The 14,567-nt window shown below is 45.0% G+C and overlaps 1 pseudogene; it reads left to right on the forward strand.

Annotated features, from left to right (window-relative positions):
* LOC121635324 overlaps positions 1–14,567 on the forward strand; it is a 67,658-nt pseudogene that overhangs the window by 25,452 nt on the left and 27,639 nt on the right.

A 14,567-nucleotide genomic window follows, 5' to 3' on the forward strand; every position in this document is an offset into this window, starting at 1 on the left:
AAATAACACAAAGATTTCTGGGTTTATTTGTTTGCTTGTAATATTGCTGACTGAAGTGGGACAATAGTTGTTGGTTCCAAAGATAATAGTTTCAGATTATCTTTATTTAGCTACAAAACATCTGGAGCATCCAAGACACAAACTGAAGTTTTATCTGGGACTAGAGTTCCCTGGTGAGACACTAATACAGATCTGAGTGTTGTAAGCATAATTATGACCAGATATTTGTTTTGGTTTGTTTCCATGATCTGAGCTGGATGGGAGCATGTAGATGCTGAACAATAGGGGGCCCAACATGGAGCCTTGGGGAACGCAACATGTCATCTTTGTGAAGATCTTGAGTTACCAGAGAAAAAGCAGATAAAGCCGTTCAGCTTTAAATGACATTAACATGTTTTAAAGTTGGGAACAGAAAGTGTTGAGTGTTTGTAAAGGGGTTTAAAGTTAATCATCTATTTTGATTTGTTGCTTTATGTTGAAGAGGACACCATGATCTATTATTAAATGAAGATAGGCGTTTTTACTTTTATGTTTTTTTGTTTGAAGAGATTTTCCCACCACCTGTCACACTCTGTAACTTCAGACTGGTGGATTTTCCTGGCTGGACTTGAATGGGCTTTAATCCTGATCTTTCTGTGGGAACACCCCTCCCACTGTTGTTGCAGCTCATTTAGTTGTTCAGGTGGATGATGTGGGGTGTGTTCCCAGTTCATTCATTCATACGTAAAAAGCCTGAAACTCATTCTACCAGGCTAACTTTAACCCATAGTTGCATGATTATTATGAAGAGAATGAGAGTGAAAGTAGTGAAACTAGATTCGGTCATTTTGTGGATTTGCATCAGGGGGATCAGCTGTCAGACCCCATCAGGCTCTGAGGTTTTGCAGACTTTGAGATGCAGTCAGGAGGAAAACTCCTGACCTGGCATCCAGAGGAGATGCACAATTAGTCCAAGGCCACTTCATCCAGTTCGTCCATCATGATTACCACTCATCAGTAGGACTGATACTCAGTAGCAAAGGTATGAATCCCTAAAGGTCTCGTTCACATGCCAAACAGCAGTTCTAACTAAACCCCTCTCACAGTTGGAGCTACGATAACTGGACTTCATTAGGTTTTGATGAGTAATACAGGTGCCTATAGAGAAAGATCTGTTCAGACAGCCTTCCCACCAGCTCTTCTAGGCCTAACTGGTCCTCCTAACAATACACAGTCACATTGGAGCATTTGTCGTGTTTCTATGTTTTTATCTAGTTTACTTTAATTTGAAGCAGATCTTTGGATCTTTGTCTCCCAAATGTTAGTTCATCATACTCATTCCAATGAGTGACATTTCAAGTGTATAAGTGTAGTGTGTGGTTTTATTAACAGGTGGTGCTAGAACAAGTGTGGCTTCTTCTAAATGAATTTACAAGCTGTGTAAAGCTGCCAGTGGGGGGCGGTGTAGCTGACACTGTTAGTGGTTGTATTTCAGTAAAATATGTAGTTGTTATGACGGGAAACAAACCTAGAGGTCAAAAGAAAAAAATAACTGATGGGTATGCGCAAGCTTAGAGAAATGCAGCTTCAGCGGTCGCTAAGGCAAAAACTCGAGTTTGGAGAGGCCATGGAGAATGACTTCGGATGGCTTTGAGGAAATTTGGTCCATCATCTGGTGACTCTGGAGGGGAAAGCAGTTCTCCAGCAACACTGTGTAACAGTGGGACAGGGGACTGTTGACCTCGACTCGGAACATTGTGAGGCCGGTGGAGGGAAACTTAAAAGACCTCCTCAATCCCACCGGACACAATCTTCCGATTAGGATTCAGAGTCTGGGGGACCCTGGCATGGGCTTGTCCTATCTCTGGGGCTGAGGTGGGTTAAAAAGTTCCTTGGTGGCAGGGCCCCAGGGCTGATTGAGGTTCGCCCAAAGTTTCTTAAGGCTCTGGATGTTGTAGGACTTTGTTGGATGACACTCCTCCGCCAGCATTGTGTGAACATTGGGTAGAGTTCCCCTAGACTGGCAGACAGGGTGGTGGTCCCCCTCTTCAACAAGAGGGATCAGAGGGTGTGCTCCACCTACAGGGGATCATACTTATTTTTTTTTCCATGTGAGGGTTGGACTCTGCCAAGGCTGTCCTTGTCACAGATTCTGTTCATAACTTTTATGAACAGAATTTCTAGGTGCCAGCCGAGGTGTTGAGGGGATCCGGTTTGGTCGGTCTCAGGATTGGGTCTCTGCTCTTTGCAGATGATGTGGTTTCTGTTGGCTTCATCGGGCCGTGATCTTCAGCTCTCACTGGAGCGATTCACAGCCCAGTTTGAAGCAGCTGGGATGAGAATCAGCACCTCCAAATCTGAGACCATGGTCCTCAGCCGAAAAAAGGAGCATTTTCTCTGGGTCGGGATGAGATCCTGCCAAAGTGGAGGAGTTCAAGTATCTCGGGGGTCTTGTTCAGGAGTGAGGAAGATGGAGCAGGAGATTGTACAGGCGGATCGGTGCGGTATCTGCAGTGATTCGGACTCTGCATGGTCTGTCGTGGTGAAGAAGGAGCTGAGCTGAAAGGAGAAGATACTGGTCCATCTATGCTCCTCACCCCTTACCTGAAATGAATTTTTGCTGCAGGGGTGGCCGGGCCCTCCCCTGCAGATAAGGTAAGAAGCTGGTCCTCTGAGTAGGGCTCAGAGTAGAGGAGCCATATGAGGTGGCTAGGAACATTGGTAAGAGTGCCTCCCGGACTGCCCTCCCTAGTGAGGTGTTCCCCACCGGGAGGAAACCCCTGGAAAGACCCAGGACCCATTGGAGGGACTACATCTCTCGGTTGGCCCGGGAATGCCTCTGAATCTACCCGGACGAGCTGGTGAATGTGGCCAGAGAGAGGGAAGAATGGGTTTCCTGCTTAGACAGCTGCCCCCGCAACCCAACCCCGGATAAGCAGAGGAAAATGGATGGATGGATGGATGGATGGATGGATGGATGGATGGATGGATGGATGGATGGAGGGAGGGATAGATGGATGGATGGATGGATGGATGGAGGGATAGATGGTGGATGGGTGGATGGATGGATGGATGGATGGATGGATGGATGGATGGATAGATAGAAATTATATTCATTATATGCAGTTTTTATAAATCAGAATAAATGATCGATTTAACATTTTCTTCACTTATTATTATTTCCATTATTTTGTCATTTTAATTTTATTTATTTTAAATTTATTTTAATTTTTTAATCAAAATTTTAAATATGTAAATGTCCTTTACTTATACTTTTTATTCATGGTTTTATTTAATTTACCATGTAAATTCATCTTTATTTTAAACTTTATTCTTAATTTTTTTTTTTTCTTATTCTTCCATTCCTTTATTTATTTTAATAATTCTACCTATTTACATGCGTAGAGACGGGACACATGAACCCTGTTCAGCCATCAGCAGCTCATAGAGGAGCTCCATTCCTCCCTCCTCTTCCTCTCCTGAGTCATTGCTGTAGCCCACCCCTCATCTCTGACTCCACCCCCAGCTCCACCTCCACACCATCGCTGGTGGTGTTGTCCCCTGATTAGTCCCCTCCCTTCTCTTCTTATTCGGCCTGCCTCTCTTCCCCCTCCCTCTTCTCTTCCTCCTCTCCTCCAGCCCCTCCTCTCCAATCCCATCTTCCACTCCCTCCCTCCCTCCCTGCTGGACTGAATCAGAGGACGAAGACGGAGGAAGATCACATTAAAACACATGCTGGCTGACGGGGGAGGGGGAGGCGGGGTTTCCTTCTCCCCTATGGTCTCGGTGGGACGATGTGAGGACCCCTCTGACTGTCCATCTGTCCAACTGTCTGCAAGCATGCTGGAGGAAGCTGGTCTGCAGGCGGATCTGCTCCTGTAAGCTGCTGCTGCTCTTCTTCCTCTTCTTCGTCTTCTTCTAGTGGACAGTGACGGTAGAGGACAGACAGGAAGCGGTGCTGAAGGTTCCTGGCCAGCTCTGAGCCGTGTCATGGGTCAGGTCAGGGTTCAGGATGTGATGCAGCCCTGTTGTCTGTCAGGAAGCTGCAGGAAACAGGACACCGAGTCTGCAGCAGGGTCACATCTCCGTTGTTTTTCTGTTCAGACCTGTTGGTGGGAGGAAGGGGGGTTGTAAGGAGATTCCCAGGTCAAGCTGTGTCTGCTGGACTTTGTATGGGTGTATTCCAGACTCCTGATGCCAGTTTTTCTACTGGATCATTTAGTTTTCATTAAATTTTTGGTACCTTGGAACAAATCTTATTCCAACAGAGCCAGCACATCACCGGCATGGACCATTTGGTAGATCTCTCTGGTTGTTTGGAGAATATAAAAATGGTGGATATGGACCCTTATAGCCTACTGTACTCCACCCTGACCCATAACCCTAGCCCTTTAGCCTACTGAGTCCACCCTAACCCATAACCCTTGCCCTTTTTTTTCCTACTGTAGTCCACCCCTAACCCATCACCCTTGCCCTTTTTTCCTACTGTAGTCCACCCTAGCCCATAACCCTTGCCCTTTTTTTCCTACTGTAGTCCACCCCTAACCCATAACCCTTGCCCTTTTTTCCTACTGTAGTCCACACTAACCTATAAATGTTCAGCGGGAACGTTTATCATCAGCATTGAAACTGAAGTAAAACCCTTCATCCATTGTTTTATTCTCTTTGCTGTTTCTGCAGTCTGTTAATTATTTCACTCTGTCTCACCAAAGGTGTTTTTCCATCAACGTCATCCAGATGGAAGTCCTTCCTGGTTCTGGTTCTGATTGAGGTTTTCTTCTCCACTGTCTCTCTTGTGCAGCTCAGGATCCTTAGCCAGATAGATATTTTTTGGGAACGGGTTTTACATGAACAGAGTTGTTCCTAATGGACTGATAGGATCCTGTTACTGGACTGCAGTGACTTGGACTGTATCTTGGCCTTCATCCAGGTGAAGCTTGTTTGGGCAGGTGATTGGAAGTCTTGCTGTAGAGACGATGCTGTTGCTGGTCGTCGCTGCTGCACTGAACAGGAAGGAGCAACATAAATGAGCATCCATGTTTGCTAATCAGACCTGGAGATGTGCTGCCAGTGGAGCGATGAATAAAACAAAGATGGCTGATGTCGTCCCACCTGTGAGTAGTGGACTCTGATCGCTCAAGACTCTTGTGTTTCAGCTCCTTAATGAAAGAATCGTGGTACAATGTGGTTCAGTTGCAGCTTACTGAAGTCCATTACTAAAGGGATACCTAAGTCATGTGACTTTAGATGTGATGGTCTGTGTCACAGACGCCGTGAGGTTGAGGTTTTAATTGTGGCTGACTTGTTCCTCACCTTGTTTTTAGCGTTATTAAACTCATTATGACCTGGGATGAATTATGATGTAACGAGGCTTACTGGGTTCAGCTAACTGGTTTACTACACCAGCTCCTCCATGCAGTGGTACCACCACTGTTCCCTCGTGAGCATCTGTCTGTCTACTCTATGGTAACCCTGGAGGGACCCAACCATTAAAAAGCTTTTCAAGTCGTCACATCGTTACGAGTCGATGACGCTATCATGTAACGCTATGTACGGTGCACGCCGGCAATATAAACACACGGTGGCGCCAAGAAGTCGCAGGAGTCGACGTTCAGCGGTGGTTATCAGGACAGAATATTTTATTCTGCAGTGTAGGTTAGAGAAGTCTCAGCGGGGCATTTCCAGCATATTTGGAGTTGATGAGGAAATTCTCGGAGGAGCAGGTGAGGGAGATGCTTAGTGAACCTACAGTACTTACACAATAAACCTGCAACCCTGTACATAGACACAGCTTCAGAAACAGACAAAATCTTGATATATAATTTAAATAAATTAACTATTAATATTTTCTTTTTAGAATATTTAAGTGTTTTTGTTTTCAGTGTTTTTGTCTGTTCATTTAGCAACACGAACCCCAAACCAGTTTCAGTGAAAAAGAAAAGGTCTGAATTTTAAATTTTTTTTAGACTTTCAATGACTCCAATAAGTTTTTATGTTTATATTGTACATATTCTCGGGATCTAAAGCTTTCTGTGTTGTTTTCTCTGATAGATAAGGGTGCTGTAGAGACATAAAGGTGCCGAGTTAGAGCGCCCCTCTGCTGGGTTAGGAGATAAACTGTTGCTAATGATGTGGTTCAACAGATGCTCCAACAAAGTCTTTCCTCTGTCTTGGGTTCTAAACCGGATCACATATTTAGTCTCAAAAACCTGAACATGTCCTTGTTTTTCACTTGCAGTTTCCCGTTTCTCCCGGTTGGTGTGTACGGCAGGGCTAGCTGTGGAGGTAGGGACATTCTCCACCAAGTTTGGTTCTTATAAATCCCAGAAGATCACTAGAACTGGCGCACGCCGGTTTCTGTACCTACGGCGGCTTTAGAAATGAGGCACAGGTGAGGTTATTGTATATGTGAACTCTGAGGAAGCTAGAGTGTGGAACAATCTCCACACCAATGCAACCTGATGTGAATCGGGGTGTCCTGGAGTCAGTCACCAGTTCCTTGGTCTTGTCCACATCCAGAATCAGGTTGTTGTTACTGCATCAGTTTGCCTCCCTGCAGGGCCTCTCCTCGCCATCCTGGACCAGACCCAGCACCGTTGTGTGGTTGATGATGTGATGTGTACTGTACTTTTGGAACAGAGGGCTAAGAACGAACCCGTGGGAGAGCTGGTGGTTCACTGTGATGGTGTCTGACCTTACAAACTGAGGCCAGGTCACAAAGTCCAGGATCCCATTCTTAAGGGGGAGGGGGGGGGTTCAGTCCCAGTGGGCCCAGTTTGTTATCAGATGCTGCCAGATTCTAGTACTGAAAGCTGAACTAAAACCAGCATCTGGGCCAGTGAGTTCTGTTCAAGTTTCAGTTTTCTCTGCTCCGTGTACGCGGGTTGAACTCGGGATAAATCCCCGAAAATGAAAACAGGTAGGATGTGTGAGAGGATGCCTTTGTTTCCACCTGTAGGTTACCGAGCAGATTGATAGTTTATGGTTAACTGACACCAGCTTAACATGAGTTGGGTCAAACTGTTTACCTTCAGAGAGTCGTAGAGCTGTGGGTCCAGATTGCTACGACTGATCGTACCAAAACATCCAGGTGGTTGTTCCTGCGGGATTTTTCTGCATCTCTGGACGATCATTTCTAACGGTTGAAGGTGTGAGATCTCCTGAACCTTTGGCTGCTCTGACCCTGTCTCATGTTATCTCCACAACGTCTAGTAACATCTGTTAACTTTAATTCCTGCCCTTCTCCAACCAGCTTTCCTGTCCAGTACTATTCAAATAAAGGCCACTAGAGCCAAGAAAAACTGTTATAATGTTGAAAGATATTACAACTCTTTTAAAACTTTTTTTTTAAAATAACTAAAGTTCATACAGAAGTAAGTGGTCTGTACTAAGAGTTTTTCTTTTTATGTTGGAGAGCGATCTCAGTGAAGGAACTGGGATGGAGCTTGACCTTTTGAACTTAGTGCTAGTTCTATGATTTCATTGAACTGGCATACAGAGGCATTTTGTATGTCAATGACGTGTCCAACAAAGGGTTAACTCTCTTGGAGTATATCTCCTGGCAGGTCAGGTCTGCTAGAACGCTTTCAGGGTAGGTAAATATCCGTATTAGTGTTAGTGGTGAAGAATAAATGAAGATGACACAAGTGTGAAACATCTCAGGATTGGCTAGAAAGCAAAAAACACTCTGAGGATGAAGGTTTTTAGAGTTCAGGGAATCCAAGCAGTTTTCCTCTGTATGACCCTGCAGGAAGGTGGCTGAGCTCAGACCCAAGCCACCACCTTTCTGGCTGTTCTACAGCTTCACCTTAGAAGCCAGGAGTAGAACTCACTGAGCATGTGTGGCTCCGCCTTCTCGCTACAACACAGGGCTAATTGTTTTCAGTGGCATTTTCATGAGCACATCATTGTTTCAGGAATGAGAGATATGTCAGCTAAACGTCAGGAATGTCAAAAATCCGCCTGCTGGGACCCGAAGCGGTGGCGTCACCGCTCTGAGGACTTGTTGTTCAGGTCATGTGACCAGCAGTGTCTCTAATTCCCTCTTCCAGATAAAAACTTTGAGGACGATGAGTCGGTGGACGGTGGCCGCTCCTCATCCTCATCCAAAGGAGCCTTGCTGTTGGGAAGAAGGCGGTGAGCATGGGTTCCCTTCAGACGGCCCGCCCTCGGCTCCAGCAGCAAGTCTGCGTGGCGGGACGGGTCAGGAGCTGGAGCGGTGGTATGAGGAGGACTTCATCCAGGCTTTTCAGGATGTTCCACAGTGCAGGTAGGAACCAGTTTTATTCCAGAGTTTCTATGCAGCAGTCTCCATCAATCTGAAAGCTTTTCCTCCATCAGATCTACTCAAACAGGGAGGTGGAGGAGGCCATGACAGAGATTCGAGACGTGCTGGCGGACGACAAGCGGGACTGGGAGCTCAGAGTGGCGGCTGTAAGCCTTCCTCTCCTCTCCTCTTCTCGTCTGAACATCTCTGGGCTTCATAATCTCTGCTTGCTCTCCTCTCCAGCTGAAGAAGGTGCGCTCGCTGCTCCTGGCCGGCGCCGCAGAGTTCGACAGTTTCCTGCAGCAGCTGCGGCTCATGGAGGCGGCGTTCAAGCTGTCCGCAAAGGATCTGCGGTCTCAGGTGGTGCGCGAGGCCTGCATCACTCTGGGGTGAGGCAGTGGAAACAGCCAATAGAAACCCCCGTCCTGTTCCAGCGCTTACAGCTGCTTGCTGGCCACGCCCCTTCCAGAAAGAGCTCAGTGATAGACAGATGAGGGCAGCCAATGGGCACGCTTACAGACAAATACACGCAAACATCTCATTTGTTCTCACTGTAAGGAGCACTTTTCACTTAGAGCATCAGGATTTTACCTGTGCTGAGCTAAACCAGAAAACTGAGACATTTAACATCTGATGGAAAATAAGCTGATAGTGAACCTTGAGAACTAATCAGGTTAACTGGCAGCAGGTCAGTAACATGACTGGTATAAAGGAGCATTTCAAAGAGGCAGAGTCTCTTCAGATGGAAAGATCTGAGACAAACTGGCTCTAAAATGGAACCAGAACTTAATTTTCACCAAGTTCCCTGAATAAAATAAAAAGCAATATAAACGGAAACAAGCGGTTCCGCTGGCATCTGGTTAGTTGTAGGAACCAGGTTACCATTTACTTCAGAACGGCACAGAACTGAACCTTAAAACGTGGATGAAGATCAGTTCCCATATCAATTCCAGATTAACCGGCTCAGTTCTGTCACTAATTACAGTAAATGAATAAGTTGTCATTCTGTTCGGTCATGAAGTAAAAAAACGAGACCAGGCTGGACTGAGCCTGATGGAACCAGGCGTCCTGAGAGGAAAGGGATGGCAGCCAGAGGAGGTCAATACGAATCAATAAGGAGTGGAGAGTCACGTGACCTCCTTGGCTGAGGAACAGCTGACGCTTTGTCAGGTTGTGTGGACGTCTGTACGGACAGACTAAGGGTCTGAGCCAGGAGCTGGAGGCTGGTTAATCTGATGTAAAGATGGAGAGAGAGCACCACCCAGCAACCAGTCTAACTACCGTTAGCTGTAGACACAGACTGAAGAGCTGTTGAATGTAGATTTAGTGTTGGATGGAGCCATCCAGCCAGGAAGGTGGTGTTTGTCAGAGACCAGAGATCCAGGACGAGTCATCATCCGAGTGGAACCAGGCTATAGTAGAGTCAGGACTAGATAAGTGTTTTTTTAACAGCTTTTTTTTAACTTTGAAAGTGTTAAATGATGATCTTGTTTGGATTTTTAGTTAGAAATAAGATCCACATCAGTAATACATGAACATGGTCCGCATAGCCGAGGCATGAGGAGCCTTGTGAGCAGATTGTCTGGGCCAAAGGAAGTGGCTTGTGTCCCAGTACAGAGCCTTGGGGTTTCACAGTAGAGAGGCGATGAACATCCAACCAACAGATGAACAACTCCTCTCCTCTGTGAGCTTTTTGTTTACTAAAATCTGCTGTCTGTCTGCAGCCACCTGTAGTCGGTGCTCGCCGGCGGTTTGACCACGCCGCGGAAGCCATCATGCCCACCCTCCTCAACCTGGTCCCCAACAGTGCCAAAAGTCATGGCCACACTCCGGCATAGCGCCATCCGCCTCATCCTGAGAGTACGTTCCGGCAGTCAAACCTTCCTGCTGCAGCCGTTACCATGACGATCACCAATACTGACAGCTGAGCGAGAACGAAGACTTTTTAGGGCCACTATGACTGCACGAGTCAGGGACGTTAGCCGGACGTAGCAACAGTCACACTTTTCATTTTAATCTGAACAGCTCATCTCTGAGAGAAAGAATGGCCGCCGTCGTCAGAGGCAACAGATTTACTGTGACACAACATCAGCATCATAGAAAAAAACCTGAGGGGGACAAAAGTCAGCAATTCCACTCAGAAGAAAATTTTAACTCTAAAGATTTATGTAGTGATGGAATATTGAACGCACGTTGTAGTGTCTCCTGGTGGTCATCAGTGTACTGCATGATGGGAGCAACTTGCATCTTTCATTTGCAGTAAAATGTGAAAGAGCCACATTAAGGAGGTTTTTAAAGGCTATTGCTTTGTTTTGCAGCACACCCATACCCACGCCTCATCCCCATCATCACAGCAACTGTACCTCCAAATCTGTGGCTGTCAGAGGTGAGAGGCTAATTTTAATTTTATTTAATTTAATTAATTTAATTTGGGGAGTTCTTTATTAATGGTTTTATTTATGATTCTTAAAGATATTTTATCATTCTTTCAGAATCCTTATCTATTAACCGTTCTAAATTTCTATATTTCATATTAAGATCTAGGCCATTACATAATAATAATAATACTAACACTTATAATAATAATAATAAATATTATAATTCTACAGAATCAAAGTTTTCTCTAACAGCTGCAATTTTTATTTCTTTTTCTTTTTCAATAACATGTTTATTGACATTTTTTTCAGAAATATATATACAAAGTGAAACATAAAATGGACAAACATCATGGTAGATGATGGTGAGCAGCCGTTATTATGATGTGGAGCTGAACAGGGAAAGTATGATCCCAGGTTCCCCAGGCACATACCTCAAATCTTTGTTTTTGATTTACCTAATAAAATGGCCACACACTCTTAAAAATGTCTAATCTTTTAGAGCTGTTTGTAATTTTTTTTTCCCGTAGTAACATATCTCAGACTTCTTCCCAGATAGCCTGATCTTCTCAGCATCTGTTACAGAGATCTGGGATGTGCAGGTTGAAGTTGTTTTTTCTGTTCTAATATTTACTCTCAATAGTCAATTAAACTGCAGCATTTTAGACGTGTTGGCCGGTCTGTTCGGGCTACCTTACAGGCTTTCCTCCGTTCTTCCATAGTATCTCTCCCTGGAGAGTTGAACCGATACCGTCCATCCAGCCATTAATCTACACAGCTATCGGTGGAACGATACCGTCCATCCAGCCGAAGCGGCAGCCTCCGGCGGTAAAAAGTGAAGCCTATGTGGAAGTGCAAAAAATTGCAGTTCCTCCCTCGTCCACTCGTCCAAAACAGAGCAAATCTCCATCGACTCCCATGTTAAAAAGACCAACTTCACAGTAGAAATAAACATGTTTAAAGCCTGGTACAAAAATCCATTTTAGAATTAATAGGTCAAGTTTACCTCATGACAACTGTGAAGATAGTGAATATTTTTTCTTACTCTTCTATTTGGATGTTATTTAGTCTTGAAATTCGGCATTCCGAAGTCTTAGTGTAAATGTCTTATAGCTATCGATCGGGCCAGGGCATTTGGTCCTGAAGCTTTTCCAGATTTCATGCTTTCTGTTGCAGCTGAAATCTCTTCCAGAGTCGTGTTTGCATTCCTCTGCTTTAGGGATGTTTATGTTGTCCAGAAATGAGAAAGTACTTGGATCTGGTTGTCCAGGAACAGTTTCAGAGCTATATAGCCTTTCATAATAGACCTTAAAGGAGTCATTTGTTATGATGGGAACGGAAATGATGGGTTCTTCCCTCTATCATTGTTTAGTTCAGGACCGATCTTTCTAATTGGAATTGTTTTATGTGCCAAGCCAGGATTTTACATGAATTTTCTCCACTGGTAAAAGACTGACTGCTTGAGTTTTAGTAAGTTAGCTGTAGCTTTTCAGATTCTTTTCATTGTATTGTGATCTTATTGACAACCAGTGGTGATGTAGCCTGGGACAGTGATTCCTAAACATATATATTTTCCATCATTTTTATTCCAGCGGTTCTTAGTTTTTTTGTTTGGCCTTCTGGAGTTTTGTGCTTGTAAAATTGATTATTTGCCTCTTGAGATTCGCTTTGAATGCTTCCTATCTCATAGGTGCAGATGTTTCAGAATTCAGCTCAATCCAGCTTTATTTGTATAACGCCGCTTTAACAACAACAACATTTCAGGGCTTTACAGACAATCAGCTCCAGCCAATTCATGATCATAACAGCCTCAGCTCCATCCTTAGCTGCAAGAGGTGACGGTGAACAGGAAAAACCTCCAGCAAAACCAGAACCAGAAACCCGACTCAGGGAGGATGGCCATTTCCTGGACTGGTTGGGGTGGAGAGGACAGGAAAGAGAGACCAGCAGACCCTGCAGCTTTTATCCAGGAAGACCTGCTGAGAGGAGGAACATGTTAATGATGCCGATACTGTCACATGTTTCCTACATGGAGGATGAGGAGCAGAGAGATGAAGAGGAGGTTATCAGATCTATCAAAAAGGAAGGTTTTAAGCCTGATCTTAAAGCTAGAAGGTGTCTGCCTCCCAAACCCAAACTGGGAGCTGGTTCCACAGAGAGGGTCCTATAACTGTCGGTTCTGCTTCTCAATCTACATTAGAACCTCTAGAAACCACCAGCAGACCTGCAGTCTGAGACCCAGGTGCTCTGCTGGAATCTATGGAACTATGAGTCTGATCTACAAGGGATCCTGGTCACAGAGAGAGAATAATTTTAAATGCTATCCTGGATTTAACAGCAAGCCGATGAAGAGAAGCTAAAACTGTAGAATTATGATCTCTGCTGCTAGTTCTCATCAGAACCCTCGCTGCAGCATTCTGGATCAGCTGGACGCTTTCAAGCATATTTAGGACAGAATGTTAATAAGGAACTGGAGTAGTCTGGAAGAAGAAGAACCGGGATTCTAACTCCATGATCTTGTCCTCCATATCCCTGTTTTGTTTTGTGGCTCCGAACGTTTGGATAAAGGCTAGTCACCACGTCCTCAGTGGCAGAGATTCGCATCTACAAAGCGCTCCATGCATTCTCCCACCGTTCCTTCTCCTGCGGCTACTCCTTCTATTCCTACTCCGCCAAATCGGTTTGAGAAATCAGCTTTTAGGTCTTTCATACCTTTGAGAACTGGAGTCGGCCTCGACTCGACTTACCAGGTTCAGACGACAAAAAGGATCTTCGGCAGGGTTAGGGTGTGGAATTCAGCATCGAACTGTCCTTTTAAAAGGTATTCTTGGAATAAATTTACAGAGGCAGGAGGTGTGCATCTGCCTTAATTCTTTACTCTTATTAGATTTTTTACTAAATTTAGAAATATTTTGAATATAAATTATAATGAAAAACATTTTTAAGGTTTAGTCTGAATCACTGACTCATTACTGAAGTGTAATCTGAGCGTTTTGGTGTTTGCAGGCGCTGCTTTGACTTCCTGGACTTGCTGCTGCAGGAGTGGCCGACCAGCTGTCTGGAGAGGTGAGCTAGACTGGCTGGCCTGGAGCTCTTCATGCTGCCGTGTCAGGAAATGTGACACCAGGCTGGGTCAGCGGTTCCCATGACAATGCCAGGGGATGTCTGTCTGCCTCCAGTGGGCTCATTGTGTTTCTGCCTGGGGAGAAACCCGAGCTCACCCCCCAGTGGTTCTGATCGATCCGTCGATCAGAGAGAAACGCAGAGTCTCTGTTTTCTGTTGTCTTTTGTTTTTCTTTTAGTTCTTTATTTTTTCTTGCTTTTACAACCTTTGTCAGAAATAGAGTGTTAATAAAGATATGTTTGATCTAGTGTTTCCAAACATGGACCACCAAAAACATGTAGATTACTGTTTAAGTGTAGTCACATCACATCATTCAGGTTAGATGAGAGTTTTGTGTCAGTTTGCAGAGGCACGTCGGTGTTTTCAAAGCTGTGTTAAAGAACAGCATGGGCCCTTTAAGGTCGAGTTAGAGAGAGAGAGAGAGAGCTCAAGTCTGAATCAGAACAGGGGCATTGGAGCAGAAAAAGTTAGCTGTGAGGAACTTCCTGTTTAGTGGTTAATGTTTTTCTACCAGCTTTAGCAATAAACACCACACCGCTATGCTAGCTACCTGAAGCTAGCTGCTGCTGGGTGAAGTAAAGGCAGCTAACTCTGAAGCTAGCTGATTCTAGCTGCTGATGGCTAAAGTGAAGGGAGCTAACCCTGAATGTAGCTGCTGCTGGGTGAAGTAAAGGCAGCTAACTCTGAAGCTAGCTGATTCTAGCTGCTGATGGCTAAAGTGAAGGGAGCTAACCCTGAAGCTAGCTGCTGCTGGGTTAAGTGAAGCAATCTAACCCTAAAGCTAGCTGCTGCTGGGTGAAGTGAAGGGCGCTAACCCTGAAGT

The sequence above is a fragment of the Melanotaenia boesemani genome, chromosome 24 (assembly GCF_017639745.1).
Source record: "Melanotaenia boesemani isolate fMelBoe1 chromosome 24, fMelBoe1.pri, whole genome shotgun sequence".
In the NCBI taxonomy this organism is placed as follows: domain Eukaryota; kingdom Metazoa; phylum Chordata; class Actinopteri; order Atheriniformes; family Melanotaeniidae; genus Melanotaenia; species Melanotaenia boesemani.